We start from the raw sequence: 15,222 nt of genomic DNA, 5'->3' as shown, positions 1-15,222 counted from the left end.
ACTCCCTATTACTCAATAGATTGGGTGGTAATCAAGAGGAACAAGTCTATCATTGACTTCATCATTCAGTTAAAGAGAGAAAACTTTACACATACAATCCCAACCCAGGTATTCGATCTCCATTCAATACTCTCCCATGTTGCCCCTGCTTTTGCTAAGGCATCAGCCATGATATTAACAGTACAAAGCATCCACTTGAGTAAGCTATTCAAAATATTGCCACTGCTTGCACCTGTCTGAACAAAAACCTATAAGCCTAAGGAATTTTTCTTCACGTCTCATCCAAGATGTCACTATTCGACAATCTCTCTTTACTATTCTATCCATCCATCCTTGCATGGAGACCAGCTATAGGCCTTGGATAAGAGCTTGAAGCTCTGCCTTTATATAATTGTTTTGCTCAATTGGGATTGAAAAGCTAATGCAAATATTGCTGTTACTATCTCTCAGTGCTCCTGCAACTCCTGAATCCCCTAGGTTTCCTAGGCTGCACTCAAGTTTCTTAACAATGTTCTTTGAAAGACAAATTAAGAATGTATTACAGAGGAAGAGTTTCCTCAAAAATCAACATGTACAACCTTTCTAGGGATTTAAGATGTATAGTGATACTATCATACATAAATACATACATAACTCATTACCCTTGTAAGTATACATCTATTTGCACATCACAGACTTCAAAATGAACGCAATGTCCCCAATGATTTAACTTGGTGATTATTCAAATCTTGATTCTTTTGGTAAGAGCAGGGGTGTTCACTTTGTGGATTGTGTTTTTCTCTCATGTGGTCTTGAATTCTTGATCAAAGGAAACAATGAAAAGTCATTTCTAAGTAGCATTTCCAGTTCTAGGGAAGTAAACACAAGTGACTTCTAGGGATAGGGATTTGAGGAAATTATTCCAATAACAGTCATCTTTTTTAAAAACATTAAATATGTATGAAGATTACAACCCATAGGTGACCTTAAATAAGGATTCTAACTCCTAAAACAAATCCAGTAACACTTCACTAATCTTATTAAAATCAACTTAATGTAAAGAAACAGAAATTAGTAAAAATAATAATTTACAAATCTGCCAACCCCCTACCCCAAACCTAAGGGAGTCAGGCTGGGAATATTGACAAAAAATATGTCAAGAGCCACCAACTCCAAATCTGCCAACCTTCCTATTAATAGTTATACTTGGAAAATTGAAGTAAAATCATTTCCAACATAGAAATAACTTTAAATCAACTTCATATTTAAGATGTCAAATATTTATATCTAAGAAAACTTATAATCAACATAAAAGGATTTCTTGTTCAGTAGCTTCAATATTCGACAACAACTCAGCTGCCACAAGTATTTCTAAGCATTGATATAAAACATAATTTCCTTGTTTCAATATACTATTCTGATACTTTTGTTTTTATTTTGTCAAAATTGTGTTCAGCATAGTCAATGGTGTATGGGAACAATTAAGATATATTTGAGCTAAGAGAAATTCAGATAGTTCGAACTATGGGGAATGTTTAAAGAACAATGAAGAGGTCATGTGTCCTAATTAAACCAACAAGACTACATCTCAGTCCTAGTTGTGAAGGATTTATCTTATTTGTACAAGGCTGATTTTACATGATTCTAAGTTGTATTTTTAATCTTGAGATTACATGTTGAATTTTTTATTTTACTTTTGTTTTCTTATAGTCAAGAACTCCTGTCTTACCAAAAAAATTAAAAATAAAAAAATCCCTAGAAGATGGAAAACAAAGCTTATTCGTGCCACGTGGGAAACCACTGGCCGGCATAGGTCACGTTTTTCTTCTTCTTTTTCTTTTTCTTCCTCTTCTTCTTCTTCTTCCACCTACTCTTTCTTCTTCCGTTGTCTCCTCCCCCATATCCTCTTTCCTCTTCTTCCACCACCTCATCTGCCTCCTCTTTGTCTTCCTCCACCTCGTTTCTCTTCTTCACTCTTCCACGTTTTACTATTTCTTTTTTTTTTTCATTTCCATAGGTGCACATACATCTATTGACGGTTGGCGGCATCACAATAGCAATCAATTGCAAGTTTGTGCTTGGAGGTACAACTCACATTACACCATCTGGTTTTTTAGGGTTTACTTGTGATTCATCCTCCATCTTACCTATGAATGTTTGTTTCATTTTATACAGTTTCAGTGATAGGATTTTTTCTATTTCACCATATGTTTTGTTAGGGTTTACTTGTGATTCGTCCTCCATTTTACTTGTGAATGTTCATTTCATTTTCTAGGGTTTCAATTACGAGATTCATTCCATTTTCTTATGGTTTAATTTGTGCTTTGTAATGTATAATTTCAACTTCTACTACTTCTTTTGGGTAGACATTAATTCCAATTGATCAATTGGTTGGGAAAATCTTCGTATGTGCTTTTGTTTGGAAATGTATGGATCCATTACTCTTGTTTAGTGTCTATAATGCAAACAATCTCTTGATACATTTGATTGGAAGTCAGTTCCTGATGAACAATAGATATTGGGTTTTGTTTTGGAATATGTCTATAACATTGGAGACAAAACAAACCATTATTATTGTTTATTTTTTGAATGAAAGCAAGAAGATGGAAGTGTTTAATTGCATGAATTTTCCTTTCACTAATCCTCAGAATGATTTTGGTTAATAGTTGAATTACTTCTAACTATCATGTAAATCTTTTTTTTATATAACCATCAACTGAATTGTTAATGGTTTATCAAGGGTATAGATTGGCTTCGGCCTCATTAATTTATATGTCTATTGGGTCTAGATGTTCCATGGGTAATGGTTTATCCTTTCAACAATTTCAACTCCTTAGTTCTCGTGATCCATCGTCTTTAATGATTTGTGGATGCTTACATATTGTGATGGTATGGGGGGGAAGAGGGAGAGAGAGAGAAAGAGTTAGAGAGAGGGGAGAGACAAGTTGATGGAAATTACAGTAAACCCTTTCAGTCTTCCTTTTGTCAATGGAAATTACATGAAGAAATGTAAAAAAGAACCAGTAAAGAAAAGATAGATTTGAAGAAAAGAGAAATGAAGAGAATCAAACCACACAAATTTTACAATAAACACTGGCATGGGTCCATATTTACATTGGTTAAACATAAAGAATGACATTCAATAATATGGAGGCCATACAAATCTTCCCATCCCCTTATAGTTGTAATAGATAAACATATAAATAAAATGTTAGATATCAATATCATGTTAACTAGTACTAAAGTACTAGAAAACAGCTGGAAACTTTGGCTGTCTCAGAAAGAATGTAGAGAAAAAAAGGATGGCACTATCGGACAGGATGTTGCAGATTTGTGCTTACCATTCCCGCTATATCAAGGTGCGGGTCAATGTCATATATTAATTTCATATTCCCTTCAACAGAAGAACCAAGTGTAGAAATACCATTGTGGACTATCAAAACATTGGTTTTAAATAGGGGTGAGCAAATGGGTAGGTTCTACCCGGAACCAAATGGAATCGACCTCTCGAACCAGCATTGAATCGACCCTATCCAATCTATTATATGGTAGGGTTTGGTTCTATTAATAGCAGAATATAGGAGAAGAAAGGAAGAAGAAGAGAAGGGAGAAAAGAAGAGAGTGATTTTGGAGTTAACTTAACTGGCTGGTGGCGCCAACTTATATTAATATATATAGCGCAACCATAATTAAAAGGGAAAGGACCCTTATGCCCCCTACTTAAGTTACAATACATAAAACAAAGAAAAAGCTACTTTAACTAGTCCAAACAGACCCTAACTCAGCAAAATACAAATATAAGAAATAAATTAAACATTACAACACTCCCCCTCAAGTTAGGACATGGATGTCAATCATGCCCAACTTGTTACACAAATTATTATGCCACACATGGTGAAGGCCCTTGGTGAAGATGTCTACAAGTTGTTCCTCTGAATTGACATATATATGGAGTGCACACTTCTCCGCTCGTAAGTTTTTCTCTAATAAAATGCTTGTCCGTTTCAATATGTTTTGTTCTATCATAGAGGATTGGGTTAGCAACAATATTGATACTAGCTTTATTGTCACACTAGAGTGACATAGGTTTATTAACTGCAAAACCCAGCTCTCCTAACAAGTTTTTTATCCACATAATTTCAACAACTCCATGAGACAACTTTGTATTCTGCTTCAACACTAGATCTAGCCACCACAATTTTGTTCTTACTTCTCCTGGTGACTAGGTCTCCCCCCACAAAAGTACAATACCCACTGTTAGATTTTCTGTCATCGATTGCCCTTGCCCAATCAACATCTGTATACACCTCCACTTTCAAATGCCCATGTTTCTGGAATAGCAAACCAACTCCTGGGAACTTCTTGAGGTACCTAAGGATTCTTTTTGCAGTTTCAAAGTGAGTTATACATGAATTGGCTAAGGACACCCACTGCATAGGCAATATCAGGTTAGGTCATAGACAAATATAAGAGTCTCCTTACAAGTCTCTGGAACTTCTTCACATTTTTCTAACACTCCCACTAATTGTCTCCTAGCTGATGGTTGGGTTCAATGGGTGAATCAATTGGTTTCACTCCTAACTTACCTGTATCCTCTAATAGATCTAGTACATATTTCCTTTGGAAAATAAGGATGACCTTTTTAGATTGTGCAACTTAAATCCCAGGGGAATAACATAAGGGGCCTAGATCTTTCACCTCAAATTGAGTGACTAGGAATTTCTTCAGCTTCTGTATTTCAGTCTTCCAATCTCCAGTGACTACTATGTCATCAACATACACAATTAAAGTTGCAATTTTTCCTTCACCTTTCTTCACAAATAGAGTATGATTTGATTGACATTGTTTGAATCCCATCTATTGTACAGTTAAATGAAACCTATACTAAACCAGGCCCGAGGTAATTGCTTCAACCCATATAATGATTTTTTAACCTGCACACCTTCTTTTCACTACCTTTGGCACGGAAACCTGGAGGTTGATTCATGTAAACCTCCTCCTCTAAGTCACCATTCAAGAATGCATTTTTAATATCCAACTGGTGAAGTTCCCAGTTAAGATTAACTGCTAGTGAAAGGAGGATTCTAATCAAATTCATCTTGGCTACTGGAACAAAGGTCTCTACATAGTCTACTCCATACACTTGAGTAAACCCTTTGGCCACCAATCTAGCTTTGTACCTTTCTATCAGACCATCAGCCTTATGCTTTACTGTGAATACCCACTTGCAATCCACTAGTTCCTTCCCTTCAGGAAGATCCACTAACTCCAAGGTGCCATTTTTGTGTAAGGCATTAATTTATTCATTCATTGCATCTGTCCATTTAAGTTTTGATAAATCTTATGCTACATTCTTAGGAACAAAGACACTCTCAATAGAGGAAATGAATGTACGATATGAAGGTGAAATATGATCATAAGACACAAAGAGAGATAGGGTAATTAGTAGTACAAGATCTAACACCCTTTCTCTTACCAATAGGAACATCAAGATCATTAATAACAAGGGAATCAATATTAAGAGGTTCAAGCATATCAATGGGAACAAGTGTACCTAGCTGATGAAGAGGATCTACCTCTGGAGAGTTCGATGACATTGGTTGAATAGTTTTAGGTTCCATGACTCTTGAACTTTGCTAGTTTTTATGGCAGTGAAGGAAGACACGAAATGAAGAAGGATTAGGAAGAGGAGTTTGTTTAACCTATGTGTGTTTCTCCTCAACCCTACTTTCCCCTTGAGGAGAAACCGAGAAAAAATGTTAACTCTCAAAGAATGATACATATCCATGGAGGCATAGTACTTGTGTGAAGAAGGGTGATAGCAATGGTAACCCTTTTGAGATAACGGATAACCAAGAAAAACACGAGTGGCACGGGGATCAAGTTTACTACGAGTAGGAGACAAGTCATGAACGAAGCAACGACACCCAAAGACATGCATTGGAATGGGGGACAGTGGATTTGTAGGAAACAGAAGTTGATGTGGGGCCTTATACTCTAGTAATAGAGATGGCATATGATTGATGATATATGCAGCACACATAAAAGCATCAATCCAAAAGCGTTTTGAAACAATCATATGAAGTAATAAAGCACAAGCTACTTCAAAAAGATGACAATTTTTTCTATCAACAACATCGTTTTGTTGAGGTGTTCTAGTACAAGAGCTTCGATGAAGAGATCTACACGAAGCAAAGAACTCCGTGAGATCACTATGGAAGTACTATTTTGCATTGTCCGACTAGAAAATGTGAAAATTTCAGTTTGGAATTGAGTGAAAATCATTCGCTGAAAGTCTTTCACAATCTTTGGCACTTCATCTCTAGGTCTTATAGGATAAACCCAAGTATATCTAGAGTAGTCATCAATCAAAGTAATGAAATACTTATATCTAGTCTCAATAGGTAGAGTAGCAGGGCCCCAAACATCATAATAGACAATATGAATAGGAAATTCAGATCTTTTATTTTTTAAAGGAAAAAAATTTATACGATGTTTTCTCAATTGACACGTATGACACTACAATTCACTTACTGACAAAAACTAAAGTAACTCAGGAAACATAAGTTTTAAAGACTGAAATGGAAGTGACCAAGACGATTATGCCACAAATAGGCATGATTCTCACTAGATGAACTTAAGGGTTCTGTAGCCACAAGACTGGCTTTATTCTCCAACATGTAGAGACCATCCACCATGCTTCCTCTACCAATCGTCTTCCTCGAGGTTAAATATTGACCACACACGAAGAAGGAAAGAAGGTTACTGAACAATTCAAGGAATGAGAAATACTACCAATGGAAAGTAAATTGATAAGTAATTTAGGAACATGCAACACATTAGAGAGGGTAAGACCAAGAGGAAGGGAGATGGTTCCTTGACCAACTATGGTGGAAAAAGACCCATAAGCCAGTCTCACCTTATCTCTCCCAAAGAGGATGTTATATGCATGAAATAAATTTGACTTACTAGTCATGTGGTTTGAGGCTCCCGAGTCTATTATCCAAGGGGAATCAGATGTATGACATGACACATGGAAAGCAGTGGTAGTGCTACCTGATGTAGATGCAAAGGAGGTAGAAGGAGTAGGGTCAGAATCCATTTGGCAAAGTGTCCTACCATATAATTCCAAGTGGTCATGAAAGGAGTTGATATCTTCCTTGGGGTCAGAACCAGAGTGTCACTCCTGGGGTACCATGGGACTAGTCTCTTGAGATGCTACATTTGTTGAGTTGTATTTCTTCTGACTCTTGTTGGGTTGGCTTCTTAATCGGATCACATTTTTTACTCAATTCCTGAGCCCATTTAGGCTTGCCATGAAGATCCCAACATGTGTCTCTAGTGTGCCTGGACTTTTGACAACGACTGCACCAAAATTTATCTTTGTCATCCACTCTCTTCTGTGAATCACCCTTTTTAAAAGAACCTCCAACATTTGAACTTGTGCCCACTCAGACAGCTAGTGCAACCGGTTCCCCTTTTGTACAATTCATCACACTTTTGCTCTCTTCAGACTGAACTAAGGCATAAACTTGAATTGAAGGTAAGTTCTTACTTCCTAAGATTTGTACCCTCATGGATTCATATGTACGATTCATCCCCAAAAGGAAAGCAAATACTCATTATTGGGAAACAAGTGATTTGTAGGCCATTGCATCTTCATCACACTTCCAATTCACATTTTGATAATGATCCAGTTCCTTCCAAATTGATGTCAGATTTGGGTAGTACACCAAGAGACTCCTCTCCCCCTACTTGCAAGTAGAGGATTCAACTTGTAATTGATATATCTTTGCATAATGTCTCTGTTATGAATAAGTAGGTTTTTCTTGTTCCCATATTTCACAAGTTGTTTCAACCCACATAAAAGTCTTCCTTACTTGTGGCAGAATGGAAATTAGGAGCCATGACATCACCATGCTATTTTCTTGGTCCCATCTGCCATGTTCAACACTACTAGTCTTTGGTTCCTTTACTTTACCATTAATATACCCAGATTTCCCTCTATCAGTAATATAAAGTTTAATTCCCCTAGACCATTCAAGATAGTTCAGTCCATTAAAGGGAATTACAGCCATGGGGAAACTCATATCCATCCCCCCACTCATTCATTCCATTTTGACCTCTTAAAATTCCAGAAGTTGTAGAATTCTTAGAGGACATGATTCAAACACTTTTTAGATCCTACACACACCTTATGATCCATCCTATCACCAAAAATAGTCCTAGAAACATACTAAGGAGGCAAGGATGAAGTCTACATGCACACACTACAATTTGGACACAATCTAACTACAAACCAGCTTAGATTGTCCAAAAAATTCAAGATTTTATGTTGATCTCAATGCTGAATTGTCCTAATAGTCACACTCCACCAACCTCAAACCATCCAAACACATCAACTGGTAGGAGGGGTCATAAACCAGTATGGTCACACCACAAGGGTTAAAAAATCAGGTCATCCATGACCTACAGATCTGTATTTTCAAGTATGGGATCATATGATCCATAAAAAAAGAGGTTTGAACCTAACAACTTCTCAGAAGGCATTCAACAATCTGAATTCATTTATTTTTCCTTGGTACACGACCAAGATAAAAGAAAAAAAAAGATATTAAAGTGAATATGTACCATTCGTAGCAAGTTGAGGGAGAGAGAACTTGTTCGATATGCTCTCAGGCCTAGTAGAACTGCTCTGATACCATATTGACAACATAATAGAGGAGAAGAAAGGAAGAAGAAGAGAAGGGAAAGAGAGGAGAGAAGGGAGAAGAGAAGAGAGTAATTTTGGAGCCAACTTAGCTGGCTTGCGGTGCTAGCTTATATTAATATATATAGGGTGACCATAATTGAAAAGGAAAGGACCCCTATCCCCTACTTAAGTTACAATACATAAAACAAAGAAAAAGCTACTTAACTAGTCCAAACGGACCCTAACTCAGCAGAATACAAACATAAGAAATAAATTGAACATTCCAACATGTTCCAAATTCTTGAAACAGACCCCCACTCAGGTTGGTACCAGGGTCTACGGATTTACCCTACTCGAAGCTAACCTTGGTTGGCCTTGGTGGAACCACCCTTGGTTGAACCTGCCTTGGAACCGAACTTGCCTTGAAATAACTTTTGCGGATGTAAACATTTGAACCCTAGCACTCATGGTAATTACAAAGGCCATGGTCTCACTTGACCATTGAGTTACTTAAATTATTTGATCATTTTGTTTTCATTTTAATATTTGAATATGTACAATAAGTAATGTATAAAGTAATATTTAAAAATTTTAAATTTAAACTATAAGTTTTGAACCATATAATGATGATCTACATATTAAATTACTCAATTTAATCAATAAAGATAACATAGGTTTTAAACTATATATTATATTTATTGAAAATCAAGTTTTTAAATAACATGTTTTTTCTTTCTTGAAGAGGGCGAGTAAAGAAAGAACAGGTTCCACGGGTAGACACTAGAATCGACCTTGAAACCACGAAGGCTAGAACTGACCTTGGAACCAGCTATCACAGGGTAGGTTCTAGTTCCAAAGACCTAGAACCGGCCCCTACAAGGGAGGTTCCTAGTTTTTCCATGGAACCGAACCGAACCGAACCAACCCATTCCCACCCCTAGTTTTAAACCAACATATAGCACAACTTTAAAATGAATGATAACAACATTGAAGCATTTCGTTTTAAAAACATAGTGCCAACACACCAAGTGGTTCTTAGCCATGAAGATTGATAATCTACCAAGAAACACATCCTAATCCTACCTCATCTTTCCGCTGATTTGTGAGTTTATAATTACCATTTTAGGTGCTTATACATTAGTTCTGATGGTTTGGCAAGTTCTAATGCACTATGCTGATGTTTTATCAGTTAACCTGTTTATATTCATTAGTTCTCATGATTTAACAACCTTGACAATTTGTGAGCTTGTATTATTAGTCCGGAAAGAAGGATGGAGGGAGAGGGGGTGGGGAATAGAGAGAAAGATAGTGAGAGAGAGAGAGAGAGGGAAAGAGATAGAGGGGGACAGAGAGAGAAATATACAAATACAGAAAGAGAATGGTAGAGATGGGAAGAGATAGAGAGAGGAAAAGAGTCAGAGAGAGAGAGAGAGAGAGAGAGAGAGAGAGAATTTTTTTTCAGACGCTTTCATGCATTTTTTTTCTTGAACCATCACCTGAATGGTGTTAACATGATTCGGATGATTTAGCAGTTCCAACAATCTTTTTTATTAGTTCAACCAGATTTATGTGTTCTCATGATTTACTAGTTTTGAAAATATGTTAGGGAGTGGTGTTTTTTTCCTTCCTTTCTTGAACCATCAGATGGATGGTATTGCAAGTTCAATTCTACACTAGTAGCATGTGTTATTTTCTTGTATGTCTTTCTTTTTTTTTTTGTTTTAAGTGTATGGATTGTATCATTTGCTACTCAATGAACATCATGCATGTGTAAATAGAAGACAGATTGGTTGAATGTGGGCTGTACTAGCAATTTGCTGAGACTATCAAAATTCCCTTCTTATTGCTTGGAAGTTTCATATATTATACCCACTTGCATACTTTTGAGAGGAATAGTTACTACAGGTGACTCATACCACTAGCATAACCTCGTATTTGGATTAGTTGATTGTCAATGTGGTTGAATGTGAATAACATGTCTGTTTCAAGGATTTCTTGGAAGTGCTTAGAAGTTTAAACACTATATGTTAGTAACCAGTTTATTTGATGATGACTACATGGCGACTAGTGTAGCCAATACTACATCATTTGATGATGCACCCACTATAAATGCAAACTAGACACCTATGCAAGAAAATATTTTCATAGATTTACTTGTACAACAAGTCCAGAGGGGGGGGGGGGAGGTTGTTTGAAACCATCTGCTTAGAAAGAGGTCAAGAAAAGTTTTTGCACACAAGTTGTGCTAAAGTTCAATGCCAGATCATTTAGTAACAAGATATAGGATCTAAAGAATAGGTTTAAGAAATTAAAAAATTGAAGTTTGGACAAATCAGAATTGGTTGGGATGAAGATAAGCAGATGGTTGTAGCCTCACCGGAGGCATGGGATAACTATTTATAGGTATTTTCTAAATTTTGTATTTTTGTTTTAGATTTCTATTTGGGACTTTACATGTATATGTAAATATACATATCTACAAATAAATTGATTGGTGTCCCCTTATCTTCTTTTAGGCTAACTCCAAGGCGAAAAAGTTTCACAATGTGAGTTGTCCAAAATATAACAACCTAGAGGTCATATCTGGGGGAACTACACCAACCGGAAGGTTTTCAACATCATTGGCACATGGGATAGAGTCTCCATCCTAAGATGAGGGAAATATCTCATCTGACCCACATATTGATGAGATCCAACAACCATTACCAAGCATTGATCGTTCAGGCAATGTTGATATTGACTAGGTTTCGTCTACAACCTCTAAGCAAAATTCACATAGGAAGAAACCTTTAGAATTCTCCGAGGAAATTGTTGAGCAAACTATATCAGTTGATAAGAGGTTTGATAGGCTGGTGGAGGCAATAAATGGCTTGAGTAGGAAGCCAGGGAGTCAAACATCCATAACTTGTGTGTTGGCAAGTCTAAACTCCATTGATAGGCTTGACCATAATGATTATGTGAAACTATATGATGTTTTTGAGAAGCCAGATGCAAGAGAGTGGTTTCTGAACATGCCTACTCCAAACCTTAGGAAGAATTGGGTGATTTGTGACCTTAACCATTGAACTACACTATGGATTTATTCCATTTGATGAACTTAAAAACACATTTGACTTGTTTAACTTTTAGTTAGTTGTTAATGGTTAAACTATTATCCGGATTTAATTGTGATATGTTGAATGCAATTGGATGGATGATATTGTAGGTTAAACTATATTTGAAACAGATTGATGATGGTTGGATGGATTGATAGACATGTGTGTGTGTGTGTGATTTTTTTCGTTCTAAAACCATCAATAGGATGGTATTACAGGTTGATCTATTTACTTGAAACAGATTGATGATGGTTGGATGGATTGAGACAACAAGGGCTAATGAAAGATAGTCGATATGTATTAGCCAATGAAGATATTGGAATTATTTTATAGAATATACGGCAAAATAAATCAAACCAAGATACTATAGACCACTTTCGACATTCTAGTGAAATAATTTCATGACACTTTAACACTACTTGGAAGGTCATTTGTGAATTTGGCAAAGAAATTGCACAACCCGGTGACTTAAGAATTGCTCAACAACATATTCTCAATAATCCGAAATATTATCCATGGTTTAAGATAACTCATTCTATGTGTGGGGTGTTTTCTTACTCAGTATACCATCAAAAACATTCTTCATTTGAATTTTTTTTCTCCAGGCGTAATTGTGTTAGTGCTATAGATGGTACACATGTCCATGCCTATGTTCCAGTTAGTGAGCAAGTACCATTTAGAGGATGAAACTTAACCACCACACAAAATGTGATGTGTGCATATTCATTTGACATGTTTTTCACTTTTGTTAAGCAAGATAGAAAGGGTGCTACACATGATTCAAGGGTTTTCATTGAGACAGTCCAAAATCCTAATAATATGTTTCCTCTACCACCAAAAGGTTAGCAAAACTATCATATAATTCCATAAGGTTTATATCTTCAATACACTAATAAATATGATTGCAATGTTGTGTAAGAAAGTATTATGTTGTTAACTCGAGTTAAACAGATATGTCCGGTTTCTATCTCCATACCGATCGGAGAGGTACCATTTAAGAGACTTTCAAGGAAGAGGTGGACGTCCAAAGAATGTCGATGAGTACTTTAATTATGTGCATTCTTCATTGAGGATTGTCATAGAGCATTGTTTTGGTGTTTTGAAGGCACGATTCCCGATACTAAAGTTGATGCCTCCATACCCAATTCACAAACAAATTAGTATTGTGTTTGCTTGTTGTGTTCTGCACAGTTTCATTGGAATCGATCTTCCAAGATGATGCAACAACTATCAAAGGAAAGGGAGGAATGTTCCATAATGTAACACCGACTCCAATTGAAGTGGGTTCATAGGCATCTAGATAAATGGAACAAGTTTGGGATGAAATCATGTTCAAGATGGCTGATTACTACAACTTACATTTTAATCATACCCAACCAAGAAACAATAGGAGGCAATCTACCTAGTTGTGTTTTTTTATTAGATTTTTGAACATTTTGATGTGTTTATGTTTTAATTGTAATATATAATGTAGTGAATTTTATGAACTTGTATCTTTTCAATGTTAGCTTAGTAGGAATTAATTGATTAGTTATGGTATGATGATTAATGATTCATTTTATAGTTATGGCCACCATTCGAAGGGGACCCATGTGTGAATGCAGATGAGAACGTATGAGGTTATTTGTGGAAAAAAAATTGAAAAAGAAAATTTATGGATGATGATTTTATAAATGTCCAACTAGTGAAGTATAGAACCAATACACAAAGAATCTTATTTGTGAGAAATTGTGCTTGTCAAAAAAGGAATAATAATGGCACTCATTTTCTTCCATTTCAGCCACATGAATACAATTTCATATGGGCAGATAATTATACCCCGGAGAACCTGAAGTATGCATCATTGAACAACATAATATTGCTCATGACAATGTGGATTATAAGAGAGAGCATGCTGGTGCACTTGCAGCCTGTGCATGTTGTTATGACATTATGTGTTTCATCATTTTAATGATGGTTTTAATTATTTTCTTAGCTTGGAAATGATTTGTAGGGACACTCGCTTTAACTTGCTTATTGTGGACATGTTTTTGTAGTTACATCTAGGTATACAATGTTGTATTGGGGTTATTATACAATTAAAGTGTGTAGAAAAATGAGTTTCTACATGTGGGCCCCACAAATTTGACATGTGGACCCCACAAAAATGATGTGTGGGCCCCACTCATGGAAAAACCATGTGGAACCCATATGGTTATTCATAATTAGGGCACATTAATGACAAGTGTATGTGGGATCCACTCATGGTAATTGTAGGTGGGACCCACAAGCACTTGATGCACTGCTATGTATGTAAATGTAACCCACTCATGTTGGGTCGAGTGTCACATCTTGGGCTACCAAGATCTTTATGTAAAAGCTCACAATGTCTTCTATTAGTCAGATCTTCAAGAAGATCTTTCAAAAAAGGCTTACCAAACAACACCTCAGTTTTTTGGTTTTTGATCATCACCCTAACTAAAAAGTGCCTTTACCGGTTTGGGCAAACCCTATATTGGAGGTGTCTTTACAAACAAAGATACAAAAGGAAAACTCCAATTGCTGGAGGTATCCATACCAACCCAAGTAAACCTCCTAATGGAGGTGTCTTTATCAATGTTTTCAAAACCGGATTGGATAGGACAGTCAGATTGGAAAATCGGGAACAGGTTCTGTTTCACCCTAGAACCATGTTTTGGCCAAAACAATTGATTTGGTCAGCGAATCACTGACCCGGGCGGTTGAATGGTCAGACCGTTCTTTTTTGTTTTTTGTCAAAACAGGCAATCCATTCGGTTTGAATGGTCAGACCGTTCAACCCAGGAATTGTTTGTTGTCCGGTTCGTTTTTAAAAACCTTAGTCTTTATCACTAAGGCTGAGTTTAGAAGGAATACAAATGCAAATATGTAGAGTGCAAAACCTTGTACTTTGTATGTATTTGCGCTGTACATATTTGCATTTGTATTCTTTCCAAACTGAGCATAAGGAATGCTAAAGAAAAGCAAACCAACTACTATTAGAGGTATCTTGCAACCCACTTGACGAAATTATCCTTATCACCAAGAGCACAAAAATGGTAGAGAAACTCTTAGTACTCGAGGTGTATAATCTGGACAGCCGTCTTGCCAAATGTGTCTGTCGACAGGAACGCCTGCTACCGGAGGTGTATATTCTATCCATTCTTTTAAATTGAATGTTGATGGTGCAACGCTTGAGCTAGTGGTGGAGGCACTCTTTAAGAAATTATAATTGATGTAGCCAAATTCAGCACCAGTAATGGTTCTCTTGTGTTTCTTTTTCATAATTTTTATGGTGCTACATCCTCAATCCAGACAGAATTTCATTCTTTATATGACTACCTCAAGATTCGCTTCAACAGAGGAATCACCGTTGTGGAGGTGGAGGGTATATTATGATTGATCATTTGGCTAATAAGATAACTCAACCTTGGTCTACGACCTACACCGTTTTGGCAA

General features: G+C 36.4%; 1 long non-coding RNA gene across 3 annotated transcripts; it reads left to right on the top strand.

The window, feature by feature from the left end:
- The first annotated feature begins 1,644 nt into the window (after positions 1-1,644).
- Positions 1,645-13,296, top strand: LOC148871287 (uncharacterized). Of its 3 annotated transcripts, XR_016108307.1 has the most exons (3): positions 1,844-2,063; positions 12,372-12,607; positions 12,718-13,296. It is a non-coding gene; the product is annotated as an uncharacterized LOC148871287 (long non-coding RNA). The 3 variants fall into 3 exon arrangements; XR_016108305.1 differs by lacking the exon at positions 12,372-12,607 and having other exon boundaries at positions 1,645-2,063; positions 12,958-13,296; XR_016108306.1 differs by lacking the exon at positions 12,372-12,607 and having other exon boundaries at positions 1,786-2,063.
- The last annotated feature ends 1,926 nt before the right edge of the window (positions 13,297-15,222 follow it).

The sequence above is a fragment of the Nelumbo lutea genome, chromosome 2 (genome assembly GCF_056320005.1).
Source record: "Nelumbo lutea isolate HS-2025 chromosome 2, American lotus-T2T, whole genome shotgun sequence".
Taxonomy (NCBI): Eukaryota; Viridiplantae; Streptophyta; class Magnoliopsida; order Proteales; family Nelumbonaceae; genus Nelumbo; species Nelumbo lutea.
This window is presented reverse-complemented; position numbering and strand designations above follow the sequence as displayed.